The following is a 13,224-nucleotide window of genomic DNA, read 5'->3' as shown; positions in this document are numbered from 1 at the left end:
GAACCGCGTTTGCATGGTATGCCACTTTACCTCCCAATTCCATTTCATCATGGGGGGATCTAGAACAAAAATTTCATGATCATTTTTTCTCCGGTGATTATGAATTGGATTTGGTAGATTTAGTGTCATTGCGACAGACAAAAGACGAATCGGTTAATGATTACATCCGGAGATTCCGCGATACAAGAAACCGATGCTTTCAAATTCATTTAGCAGAAAAACAGCTAGTAGGATTAGCCTTTAATGGTCTACGATATTATTTAAAAGAGAGATTAGAAGGCATCCAATTTTTTACACTAGCACAGTTACACCAGAGGGCTTTGGCTTGCGAAAGCCGGAGCAAAGAAACTGCTAAAACAATGTGTCACAACATACATATAGTAGAATGCGACCAAAGTAGCTCAGATGACGAATCAGCAGAAGTATATGCTGCTGAAATGATTTGGCCAAAACAGGCCAAATCTTCGGCTTGTTCCTCCTTGCAGCCGGTTCAAAAGAAACGGCAAGAGGAGGTTAAGTTTACGTTTAATGTTGGTAAATGTGATAAAATATTTGACGAATTACTCAAAAATGGCAATATTAAAATAAATCACACTGTTCCATCCGCCGACGAGCTAAAACGTCGTGCATACTGCAAGTGGCATAACTCATTCTCTCATGCCACTAATGATTGTAATGTATTTCGACGACAGATTCAATCGGCCATTAATGAGGGACGATTGAAATTTCAGGAAATGCAGGTGGATACAGAGCCCTTTCCAATGAACGTGATCGACTTTGAGGGCAAGAAAGTCCTGGTTCGGCCAAACACGGCCGATAAAGGCAAAGGCAAAGAGGCAATCATCGGCAATTCTAAAAAGGCCGATGAGGATCATAAAGTTTCTTGCAGGAAAGTGGTAGCCGAGAAGACTCCCGATGGAGGGGAGACCCTAAACGTGACCATCACAGCCTCCAGTACTGGGGGGCAAGCGCAGACAGGGAGACAGATGCAGGAACCCGTGCTGCGTATCCCGGACGGTCCGGCACGTAGGCGCGGACGGTCTGGGACCCCACCGGACGGTCCGGAGAGCTCCGGCGGACGGTCCGGCCGTACTCAGGACTTACAACGGCCACGTACTTTCAAACCACGACGACCAGAGATAGGTACGTGGAAAACAAATACATTCAAGGCAGCTGGTCGGTTGGTTAAAGCCGGCCCAACTTTTGATCAATTATTGTCTAAATACATAAAAAAGAAGGCCGGCCCCAGTGACCGGCCAGCAAAGCGACCCCGCTCACCCATTCATGAGCAGCGCCAGGTCAGGCTGATTGGACCACCCCACCAATCGGAAGAAATGAAAGGTCATACTATACAAGTGAGACCTAACTTACCTGCATGGACACCTCCACCTCCGTATCCACCTATGCCATATCCATACACATATTTACCTCCGCCATATGTCCCAAATCAAATGTGGGGCATGCCACCATATCCATTTGGGATGCCATAGTACCCCGCCTTGGGGGCACCCCAAACATCTGTTTTTGATAGGTTGACGCCACCAGTACAAGACCGATTGAGCACTGCTCAATCCGGTCACCAGGCACAAACCCAACAGGATTGCAGGACTACTCGGCCTTCAAGGCCGACCAATCCGGCAGGGGGGCATATGCCTGTAGCAACTCAAAGAACAACAAAAAAGGACATCATGAAAATAGGTACTGCAAATGTTGTCATACAGGGAGACAATAAAGGGTCGATGATTTTCGGCGAATCGGCCAACACAACCGAAAAGGATACGGCTACCATCAAAACAGCCGATCCAAAATACTCCATGCCTCGATGGTGCCCAGCGGGATTGACACGATCCCAAAAGAGAAAATTACAGCGCCTAAGAGCAAAGGAGAGCCAGGAGAAGGAGGCGGAAAAGACATTTAATGACACACATCCACTATACCCGCCACCGCAAAAGAAATGGAGACCGAAGGCCGTTGAGAAAAAACAAACGGCCACAGAAATAGAAAGTCAACCTGCACCAGGTGCGGACCGTCCGGCCCCCACGCACGGACCGTCCGCCGTTCACCAGGAAGCCTCTGGACAACCTGCACCAGGCGCGGACCGTCCGGCCCCCGCGTGCGGACAGTCCGCCGTTCACCAGGAAGCCTCCAACGACACGACAACATCAATGGAAGAGGACGACCTGCTGGGAGAAGACCTGGTCGACTACGAGGCTTCTCCAGAACGCCCAGGTATGGATGTAAATATTATTACATTTTCTGCCGATTGTACTATCATCGGCGACGATGAACCTGTTGTTGCACAGTTTGATTTTGGTCCTAAAGAAGCCGCCTTTACTAAACCAAAGGAATCGGTAAATCATTTAAAGCCGCTCTTCGTGCGCGGTCACATTGATGGAATACCGATTGCTAAGATGTTGGTAGATGGAGGGGCGGCTGTAAATCTAATGCCTTATTCATTATACAGAAAATTAGGAAAACAAGATGACGAACTTGTCAAAACCAACATGACCCTCAGCGGTGTTAGGGATAGTTCGATTAAAGCTAGGGGAGTCAAGTCCGTTGAATTAACCATCGGGACTAAGACCCTTGCTGCTGCATTCTTCGTCGCTGATGTAGAAGGAAATTACAGTTTAATTCTAGGCAGAGATTGGATTCATGCCAATCAATGTATACCTTCTACATTACATCAAATGTTAATACAATGGGTAGGCGATGATATAGAACAAGTACATGCTGATGTATCGGCCTGCATCGCTGTGGCCGATCCTCCTGTACTCTGGACTTATGAGACTGCTACATGTCTCACAGGAGTAGATTTTTCTGATTATCAGTTCATAAGTATAGATAAGAAAGGTTTCGTTCCTGTAATGCTAGAGCCGATGGAGAATCGGCTAAATCCTAAATAAAGTTTAAATGATGAATACACACAAAGTTCATGAGTCGTTGATCACGGACAATTCGGCTATCAAAGCCGGATGGTCCGGTCTTTCACAAAACAGTTCGGACTTTAAGACTGAACATCTACCACAGCGAAAAGATAGTATTACGGATGATCCGGTCCCCGAGACCGGAAAGTCCGTCATCACACAAAGATCATCTGATTCCTCTGTGGGGACATGATAGAGGAATTCAGAGATCTTGATAAACTAGGACAGGGGTTTACATCGGCTGATCCTTTGGAGGAGATTGACATAGGAAATGGTAAAACTCCAAGGCCGACTTTTGTAAACAAGACCCTGGAGACCGATTCTAGAAATGAGATGATCGGTCTATTGAAGGAATATTCAGATTGTTTTGCTTGGAATTACACTGAAATGCCTGGACTAAGCCGAGAGATTGTCGAACATCGGCTGCCTATTAAGTATGGTTTCAGACCTTTCAAGCAGAAAGCTAGAACATTTTGTCCAGATCTTCTCCCACGAATCAAGGACGAAATCCACCGGCTGCTAGAAGCTAATTTTATTAGACCTTGCAGATACGCAGAGTGGGTCTCCAATATTGTGCCGGTGGAGAAGAAGGAGTCAGGTAAGCTTAGAGTATGCATTGATTTTCGTAATTTAAATAAAGCAACTCCTAAAGATGAATATCCCATGCCCATAGCCGACACATTAATCAATAATGCATCAGGAAATAGAATTATTAGCTTCCTTGATGGTAATGCCGGATATAATCAGATTTTCATGGCCGAAGAAGATGCGTCTAAAACGGCCTTTATATGTCCAGGCTTCATTGGTTTATTTGAATGGGTTGTCATGACATTCGGTCTTAAAAATGCTGGTGCTACTTATCAGAGGGCTATGAATCTGATCTTCCATGAGTTGTTAGGAAACACTGTGGAAGTCTACATTGATGACATTGTAGTCAAATCGGCTGAGTTTAGTTCTCATATAGCTGATTTGCGCAAAGCCTTTGATAAAATGCGTCGGTATGGTTTGAAAATGAACCCACGTAAATGTGCTTTTGGAGTGTCGGCTGGTAAGTTTTTAGGATTTGTCATCCATGAACATGGTATAGAAATAGATCCTGACCGAATCAAGTCTATTCGGAATGTGGGGCCTCCGACTTGTAAGGTCGAGGTGCAGAGGTTTCTCGGCAAGGTGAATTATTTACGAAGGTTTATTTCTAACCTAGCCGGGAAGATTGATGCCTTCACCCCTATCCTTCGGCTTAAAAATGATGCTGAATTCACTTGGGGGGCAGAGCAGCAGGAAGCATTTGATCTCATTAAAAAATACTTTTCTTCGACTCCCGTGTTAAAAGCACCACAAGTAGGAGCGCCATTCAGATTATACATTGCAGCTGAAGACAAGGTTATTGGGGTTGTTCTGACACAAGAAACTGAGGGGAAGGAGCATGTGGTGACATATCTAAGCCGAAGGTTGGTGGATGCTGAAACAAGGTACACTTTTATTGAAAAGTTATGCTTATGCTTGTTTTATGCATGCACCAAATGTAGATGTTATTTACTGTCTAGTCATTGCACTGTTTCTGGTCAAGCCGATGTAATCAAATACATGTTGCATAACCCAATTATGAGTGGTAGAATTGGTAAGTGGGCTTATGCACTCATAGAATATGACTTGGCCTATGAACCATTGAAATCTATGAAAGGCCAAGTCGTAGCGGATTTTATTGTAGAACATCGGGTTAATGATATTCATGAACTAGACATGTCATACCTCACTATTACTCCTTGGACTTTATATTTTGATGGATCGGTTTGCAATGAAGGGCAAGGAATTGGCATTGTGCTTGTTTCACCAAGTAATGTCTCCTTCGACTTCTCTAGCCGATTGAAAACTTATTGCACTAATAATCAAGCCGAATATGAGGCCCTCCTATTCGGCTTAGAACTTTTAAATGGTATGGGAGTAAAACATGTGAAGGTATTTGGTGATTCTCAGCTGGTTGTCCAACAAGTGTTAGAAGAATATCAATGTTTTGATAGTACTTTAAATAGTTACCTTGAGAAATGTTGGAGCATAATCCATTCTTTTGACGAATTCAGTATTCGACATATCTCTAGAGTTGAGAATCATAGAGCTAACGATTTGGCACAAGATGCATCAGGTTATCGGATAAAGAGAGGGAAATTTCACAAAACTGAAATTCCGATAACCAGTGCAGAGCCAAATTCCCAGGTTGCGGACCGTCCGCGTGACGACGCCGGACCGTCCGGGGTTTCCAGAAATGTTCTCTTAATCGATTCGGCTGACAATGAAGCCAATGTAAGTGATTGGAGGACACCTATACTTAATTATTTACGAAATCCCAATATTAGGACAGATAAGAACATTCGGTGAACAACTTTCAAGTATGTTTTGATGAGTGATGAACTTTACCGCCGAACAGTCAGTGACGTCCTGCTGAAGTGCTTGGGCCCAGATGATGCTATATTAGCCATGGCCGAAGTACATGAAGGAATTTGTGGTACTCATCAATCGGCTCCAAAGATGAAGTGGTTGTTGCGAAGGTCTGGTTTTTATTGGCCTAGTATGATAGCTGATTGTTTCAAGTACTACAAGGGATGCCAAGTGTGTCAAAAATTCGGCGACCTACAGTTGGTCCCTGCAGCCGAATTGCATCCTATCATCAAGCCTTGGCCGTTCAGAGGATGGGGATTAGAGTTTATTGGAGAAATTCATCCTTCATCATCAAAGGGGCATCGATTTGTGTTAGTTGCCACTGACTATTTCACCAAATGGACTGAAGCCGTTGCTCTGAAAAACATGACGCACAAGGAGGTAATTGAGTTCATAACTGAGCATATTATTCATAGATTCGACATTCCCCAGACCTTGACTACAGATCAAGGGACTTCTTTTATGTCAAAGGAGGTACGTGAATTTGCTGAATTATACAGAATTAAGCTGCTTAATTCATCTCCATATTATGCTCAGGCCAATGGACAGGCCGAGTCTAGTAATAGGACATTGATTAATTTGATAAAAAAGAAGATATCTGATAATCCTAAACATTGGCATAAGATTTTGTCTGAAGCTTTATGGGCTCATAGAATATCTAAACATAGTGCTACTAAAGTATCTCCTTTTGAGCTTGTCTATGGGCAGGAAGCAGTATTGCCTGTGGAAATAAGTTTGAATGCTGTCAGGTTCGCCAGACAAAATGATTTAACTGTCACTGATTATTATAATTCAATGATGAATAATATTGATGAGGTGACCGACAAGAGGGTGATAGCTTTGGGAGCAATAGAAAAGGACAAGATTATGGTAGCCAGGGCCTACAACAAGAAGGTCAAAGCAAAGTCATTTCAAGTAGGAGATCTGGTGTGGAAGACCATCTTACCTCTAAGGAATAAAGACCGGAAGTTTGGAAAATGGTCGCCAAGCTGGGAGGGTCCTTATAAAGTAAAACAGGTGATGTCTGGCAACGCCTATTTGCTACAAACATTACAAGGCAAGGATTTGCCTAAGGCTTTGAATGGGCGTTTCCTCAAACAGTATCATCTTAGTATGTGGCAAGATGCCTAAGAGAACTGATGTGAGCACATCGAGTTAGTTGCTTTTGGTTCGCCCAGCTCCACCAAAAGGCAGGGAGGCATATGTTTGAACCATAATTGAGCCTACGGACGGTCCGGCCCTGAGGCCGGACGGTCCGCGGTCCGGACAGTCCGCGTCTGGGGGCCGGACGGTCCGCGCGTGCGCAGAACAGATTAGGGTTCCGAGTTTTGTGTTACGGTTGTTAGCTAAAATCACGGGAAAAGCTCGGAAATTACTTTGTAAAGGGTCCAGCCCCCCTCCTCTATAAATAGAGAGGTATACGGCCGATTTGTAATCATCAATCGAATCAATACAACTTTCTATTCGCATTTATTTCCAGTACAATTAGGAGTAGTTCTAGTCTAGTTCTAGTTTAGCCTCTCGATCCCCAAATTCTCCGCCTCTCCTCGACTCTACGTCGATTAGAGGAGTCTAGGTCGGCCGGCCCGAGCCTAGACAACCCCTAGGATCTCTCCTCCCCGACGGGGTCCCTCCCGGGAGCGAGATCCAGGCGCCGCCGGCGATCTTCCGCCGCCCCTGCGCACGCGCGGACCGTCCGGCCGTCAGGCAGGAAACCCTAGCCCCTGTGCCAGGTCGCGGACCGTCCGGCCCCAGTCCGTGGACCGTCCGCGCCTGACCAGAGAGCACCGCCGCCGGTTCTTTTTGAGTATTTGGCGCTCCGAAAAAGCGTCAACAGAGGGCTAGCGTTGCGTGCAATCCATCAACTTCATTTTTTTTATGAGAGCTACTAGCACCACCTAATGTGCTCCGTTTTTCTCTTCATGGTTGACTATGCTTGCAACAGGAGAAGAGAACCTTACGACACTTATGGCATGCCACATCACCATGCATGTGGTTCTGATAAGCACTCCATCGTCCTCCATACATGGCACTTTATTATAGTCTGGATTCGCTGCGCAAGCTACAATCATATATGGAGCAGCATGCATGTAAACGAAACGAACGACCATGCGATATCTGCAGAGATCGCCATGAAGAGGCAGAGGTCAAGCCTTAATAGTGACTCCTGCGTCGGCTTGTGTTGTGGCAGGAATGATAATAATACGTGAGCGATTCAGTACCACTCCGCTTCAGCTGATGGACCTATCCACTTATATTTATTTTATAGCGTTGTTCCTCCCAAATGTCGTAAAGCACTGCTAATTGCTGAGGAGATCGCATCGCACATGCATGGGGCTTGGTTGACTACGTGTGCAGCTGATTGCGATGATGCCGGACCGGTGACTAAACCAAGGAGAATGCAACTGCATAACAAATCCACTGCTCTGATACCTGTGTAGCAGCTCGCGTGACAGATATCTAACTTCATGTAAAATGGTCGTATGTTTGTTTCTACGACAATTCGCAGGGGAGATTGCTGCAATGCTGCTGCTATGCCTTGGACCTCCTACGTGGGGTTAGGCATGTTTACAAATAAGCAAATATCCACTAGCATATTTTAGATTATGTTTTATGATGATACGTTTGAGTTGGTTGAATGTAAATTTAGGAGGTTTTTTTTGAACGAAGTGACAGGAGCTCTGCCTTTCAATTAAGAGAGAGGAAAAAAGATAGAGTACATAAGGGCGGCAACCCTCAGACCATAGAATTGGGCACCTAAGAAGGAACACGACAGACAACCCTAGTATAAGCCAAGGCGGCTGGACGCACTTTTATAGAGCAAGACACACTCTCTTACTCTCTCTGCGATCTGGAGCGGTGACAGCGAGCAATGCTCAAAGATTCTTCGGTTGCGCTCCTTCCAAAGGTTCCACATAGTGTAGATGACGAGGCCATTGAACTCTCTTTTGCGATCTTGCGGAAAGAGAGTCTCCGTCTTCTCCCACCACTCGCTAATGCTGGAGATGTTGCTCCAAACCACATGTTGCGGCAGGAAAAAGCTTTCCCAAGCAAGAACTGTGTTCCAGACCTCATAAGCGAAGGGGCAGGTTAGGCATAGATGGAGTCCTGATTCTATAGGTCCATTGCATAGGGCGCAAGATGGGTGGTGTGGCCATCCACGACGTGCGAGGTTGTCTGCTGTGAGGAGTTTATTTTGGATGAGCACCCAAGCGAATGTAAATTTAGGAGGTTACTTTAAAATTAGTAGGGTGAGAACTTCTGGCCATTTGCTATCTTGTTCACTCTCATTAATCTTCTCTTCTCTCTTCATTGGGCGATAGTTGGCGTCTGTGATCTGTCATGCTAATCACAAGACAAAATTGTTGGAATTCAATTCCCCACGAATATCGAATACAGAAAGAGCCTCATATTGTGAAGAAAACCGAAGAGGCGAAGACTAACCTTAGAAGTTCAGATTGTAGTAGAAGTAGTAGTATCAACTCTCAAGTGTACAGGACAGGAGCCAAACTCGTGTACACAATTACTTCAACAAATAATTCACGAAAGAGCAATCAAGTTTATCTTTTCGAACAATCTGAACCTTCGGATAATCTACATATCCAATCTGAGCCTTGGGATAGTTTTATTCTTAGCAAGCCAGAAATTGGACCTCGGGCTCTCTGTTTCCAGGCCTTCAGGATTTTCATCGCCAAGCAGGATCGACGTCGAGCTGAAACAAGCAAAACGATGGCTATTGGACTTCCGGTTTTTGCTCTAGGCCAATCCAATAAACAACTCGGTGTTTGCGACGCCAAACAAATGGCTAGCTTTAGGACTAAGTATATGCGGTGAGGTTGCTTCTTGAGGTGGTTTTGTTCAACATAGGCGTTTTTTTTTCCTCCAGTTATGCTAGCTACGGGACGTCCTCACCACATCAATATATACAGTATAACTATAAATCATATTTCTATAGCTATTGCAGTCTAATATCCACATCAATATTTATAATATACAGTTGAAACGTTTGCAACATACATCTAAACTAATTAAAACACTTACAGCATACGTTTGCAGCATTGACGACGCTGTGAATCTCCGTGACGTGCGCAGATATCTTTGGCGCGAAGCTCGGTTGCAGGGTGAATGTAGGTGGACGGCACGGTGGTGACCCGGCTGTAGCCCGACGGCGGCGGGCGGCGGCAGCAGTGCCGCGGCGATCGGCGTGCGCGAGCAAGACGCTCGAGTCCCGTCACTATCGTTTTCTCGTGGGCTCATGGCTTCGTGTGTCTCCAAACTCCAAAGAAGCCATGGCCTGCTTGCTGAGTTATGGTTGAAACTCGAAATCAGAAGAATTTTCTCTCTTTCCTCCCTCCCTACTCATTGTAACCGTTGGGTCGCCCAAAGCCCTTCGAGAATTCGACGTTGCACCGACGTACCAACAAAGGCCCAGCTAGTGATCCTCTGTGTCCGTATGTTCAAGGTCCAGCCCAGCTAAAAGGTCCAGGCCGGGAATGCGAAGGTTTGCAACCCACGAATTTAAGCCTTCGCTTCAGTTTGTCCTCAGGCTGCAGGCGAGATGGGGTTGCCAATTCGCTAATCAGAAGTACTTAATTTGCTGGTACATACTAAAGCATCAAGCTTTTTATCACGCAAAGTGACAAAGAGCATTATTATTATTCTGTCTGATGACTGATGAAGCAGCCCTGGAGGATGCGGCACATCATTAGATTGATGCTGAGTTGATGCCGCACGTATACGTCTCTATGACTGAGTGGTCCAGCCCGGAGTATCAGGACCACCTGCAGAGGCCGCGTTGATCCACTCAAACCTCTGCGGTTGTGCTATTCCGTTTCCGCCCCCGGTGTCCTTATTCAGACGCGGCGTCGTTCAACCGGTGAGGTGAATGGAGGGAGCGGGATCCATCCCCCTCGACCGCCAGTCCGGCTCTCACCCACACACAACTCGGCGGGTCGCGGCCAACACAACCCGGTCCGCCGATCCCGAGGCGCCCGCGACCAAGCTGTCCGCCGCTGCTAGACAAGTAGTACTAGTACGGCGTGGACCGAGTCGCCCTGCCCGCGCGGTTTAAATACAGCGCAGTGCCCTGCCCGCCCAGGCATCCACCGAGCTCGCAGATCGCAACCAGCTCAGGCCTCAGGCTCAGCACTCAGCAAGCAACGACCCCAACAAGATCACACACGCACTAGCGCATACATACACGCAGCCGCAGGCAGGCAGGCAGAGGAAGCTGCCGAGAATGCCGGGCTCGGGCACATGTATCGGCGGGAAGAAGGTTGGCGGCGGCGCCGCCGCGCCTGGCGTGCACCCGCGGTACGTGCCGGAGAGGGGGCGGGTGCTCAGGGACGCCCTGGGCTCGCTATTCGGCTGCTTCCGCCGCCCCACCAAGACCCGCCCTCTGCCGCGGTGAGCGGCGAACCGCCGCTGTGGAGTTCTTTTCGACGGACCGCGCCGTCCGCCGGCCGGTGAAAGCAGGGCCGCGGCATGCAATGGACTATGGACATCCCGGAGGGCAACAAACTCTCATGTACTTACTTAGTTTGATGAGGAACTCCCTCGTCTTTTTCGATTGTGGTTGTGCATATAAACTTTACGTATTAAAAACGGGGGTTATCATTTGCGCCATGTATTGTTCCGTTGACCCTCTGTTTCTGGCGCTTCATTCGACGGAACGGAACGCAGAGAGGCATAGACGAAAGGGTTGCGTGTCTGCAACACACCAGACAAACAAAAACAAACTTCTACACGTACTCCACTCCTGTCAGCGAGGGTTATTACAGACTGAGAGAGACTTGCTTGCGAAGAAAGGGCTGCATGAGATAGAACAAAATAATGAAATGTCGAGAAAAGTCTTAAAGTCAAAGTCAGCTTTTAGACTTGGCCTTTTGGACTTCGTTTTATTAGTTCTTTTTATCTTTCCCTCTCTGTCTCTATGGTAGGGGTAGGGGTTGGTGGCGGCATCTCAATCTGCACTCTGCAGTTTTGTCAACTTCATGGCTGCACACCTGCAGTGCTATCTCTAGTGACACCAGCGCTATAGTTTCTTACGTACTACTATATAATTGATTAATTGTCCCCTCCATTTGAAAAGGAATATAATTTTAGGCTACTACTCACTCCGTTTAAAATATAATTCGTTTGACTTTTTTAACTCTAACTTTAACCACTCGTCTTATTTTCAAAAAAAATCATAAAAAATCTAAGTCACATATAAAATATATATGATAATAAACAAAACCACAACAATTTTTTTTGTTTCTCGCAATTCTTTAAATAAAGACGAGTTAGTCAAACTTATAATGAAAAAAATCAAATGAGTTATAAATTGGAGGGTACCTAGTTACATTATTTTAAATTTAACTAAATCTATATGAAAAAAACGTATTGAGTATGGTACGGTACCGAATAGACGGTATTAGACCAGTCGTAAAGTATATTTTTTTTATTATTTATGTTTGTTCTCTTTTGCGGTCATTAATATTTCTTTTCGATAAACTTGGTTTGACCAGAGATACAGAACTAGATTGCTAGAATTGCGTCCATTGTCAAAAGGAGGCGGTGTTCAGTAATTGTTGCTCGCTTCAACTTGGAAGAAACACCAAATGCGTGTGAATCCGACAGTTCTGCAGAAGGTTGACCTAGAGGTCGACGTCAGGCTAGCTAGCTCCATTCCATCTGCTAGTACAGCTGGCACTCTGTCGTCACGCGGCACTCCAGAGCCTCTGCTGCGACTCTTATACGCAGAGAACAGGTTTCTGGTGCCTGGTGGCTGAAACAAATTGCACCTAACACTAAACTCAATAAGGGGCATGTTATGTTTGATAGCTCCCACTAAATTTTAGGTCATGTTCTAAACCTCTAGAACAAATTGTTAGTCACTTAATAATTTGTTAACTGGTTTTAGGTGGATTGAGATAACTAACAACTAATGGTTAAGCTAACAATTAGCTTACCCATTAGATGACCCGTTATAAACCTCTTAGCTAATTTTAGCCGGTTACTATTAGTTCTAGGCCATGTTTGGTTCGAGAGACTAAAGTTAGTCCCTCTATTTTAGTCATATTTAATCCCTAAATTGCCAAACTGGTGGGACTAAAACAATGACTAAATGGTTTTTGTCTCTAGTCCCTTAAGGGGTGACTAAAAGGAACTAAACCATATTAATTCCATTTTTTTACCCCTCCTTTATTTCAGTTGCACTAACGAAGAAAGAATGCTAAGGGGTATTTTGGTCCTCTTATAATTCATTTATTGCATTTTGAATAATTTTAGTCTCTAGAACAAAACAATGTAGAGACTAAATTTTAGTCCTCTAACTAAACTTTAGTCTCTGGACTAAAGGAACCACGGGCCCTTAGAAATTTGGAACAATACTTTATTCATCTAAATTTAAGTCCCTAGATAGGCAAACATGTATATAAACTAAAACTAGACTACACTTTAGTTCCTATTCTAAGTATTTGCATCTGTCTCTGAATAAATAGATTTACAGAGTTGAAGTAAAACTTAAACCAAATTTAGAGAGAGAGAAATCCATCAAAATTAATGGCAGCAAATTAGTATCATTACTTGTGATATAAAATATATTTTTCATAATATGTTTATTTTAAACTTAAAATAGTTTGACTTACGCTATGTCCAGCAGCATGCGGAAAGAACTGAGCATGCGTTTTTTTTTTGTGTTTCCGTGGTCGACTATTCGCCTTCTAGCAGAAAATAAACCCTCAGCCTCCGAGAATCCTAGATTAATGGGTTTCTCTCTCCTCTGGAGAACCAACACACCTAAGCTCGCGCACTGGCAGTGTGAAAACTGAAAAGTCGACGATGACCGTTCGTCCATGATCCGTCGCGAGCCGGTTTA

The sequence above is a fragment of the Zea mays genome, chromosome 5 (genome assembly GCF_902167145.1).
Source record: "Zea mays cultivar B73 chromosome 5, Zm-B73-REFERENCE-NAM-5.0, whole genome shotgun sequence".
Classification (NCBI taxonomy): Eukaryota; Viridiplantae; Streptophyta; class Magnoliopsida; order Poales; family Poaceae; genus Zea; species Zea mays.
The sequence above is the reverse complement of the archived record's forward strand: the minus strand, read 5'-3'. Positions refer to the sequence as shown.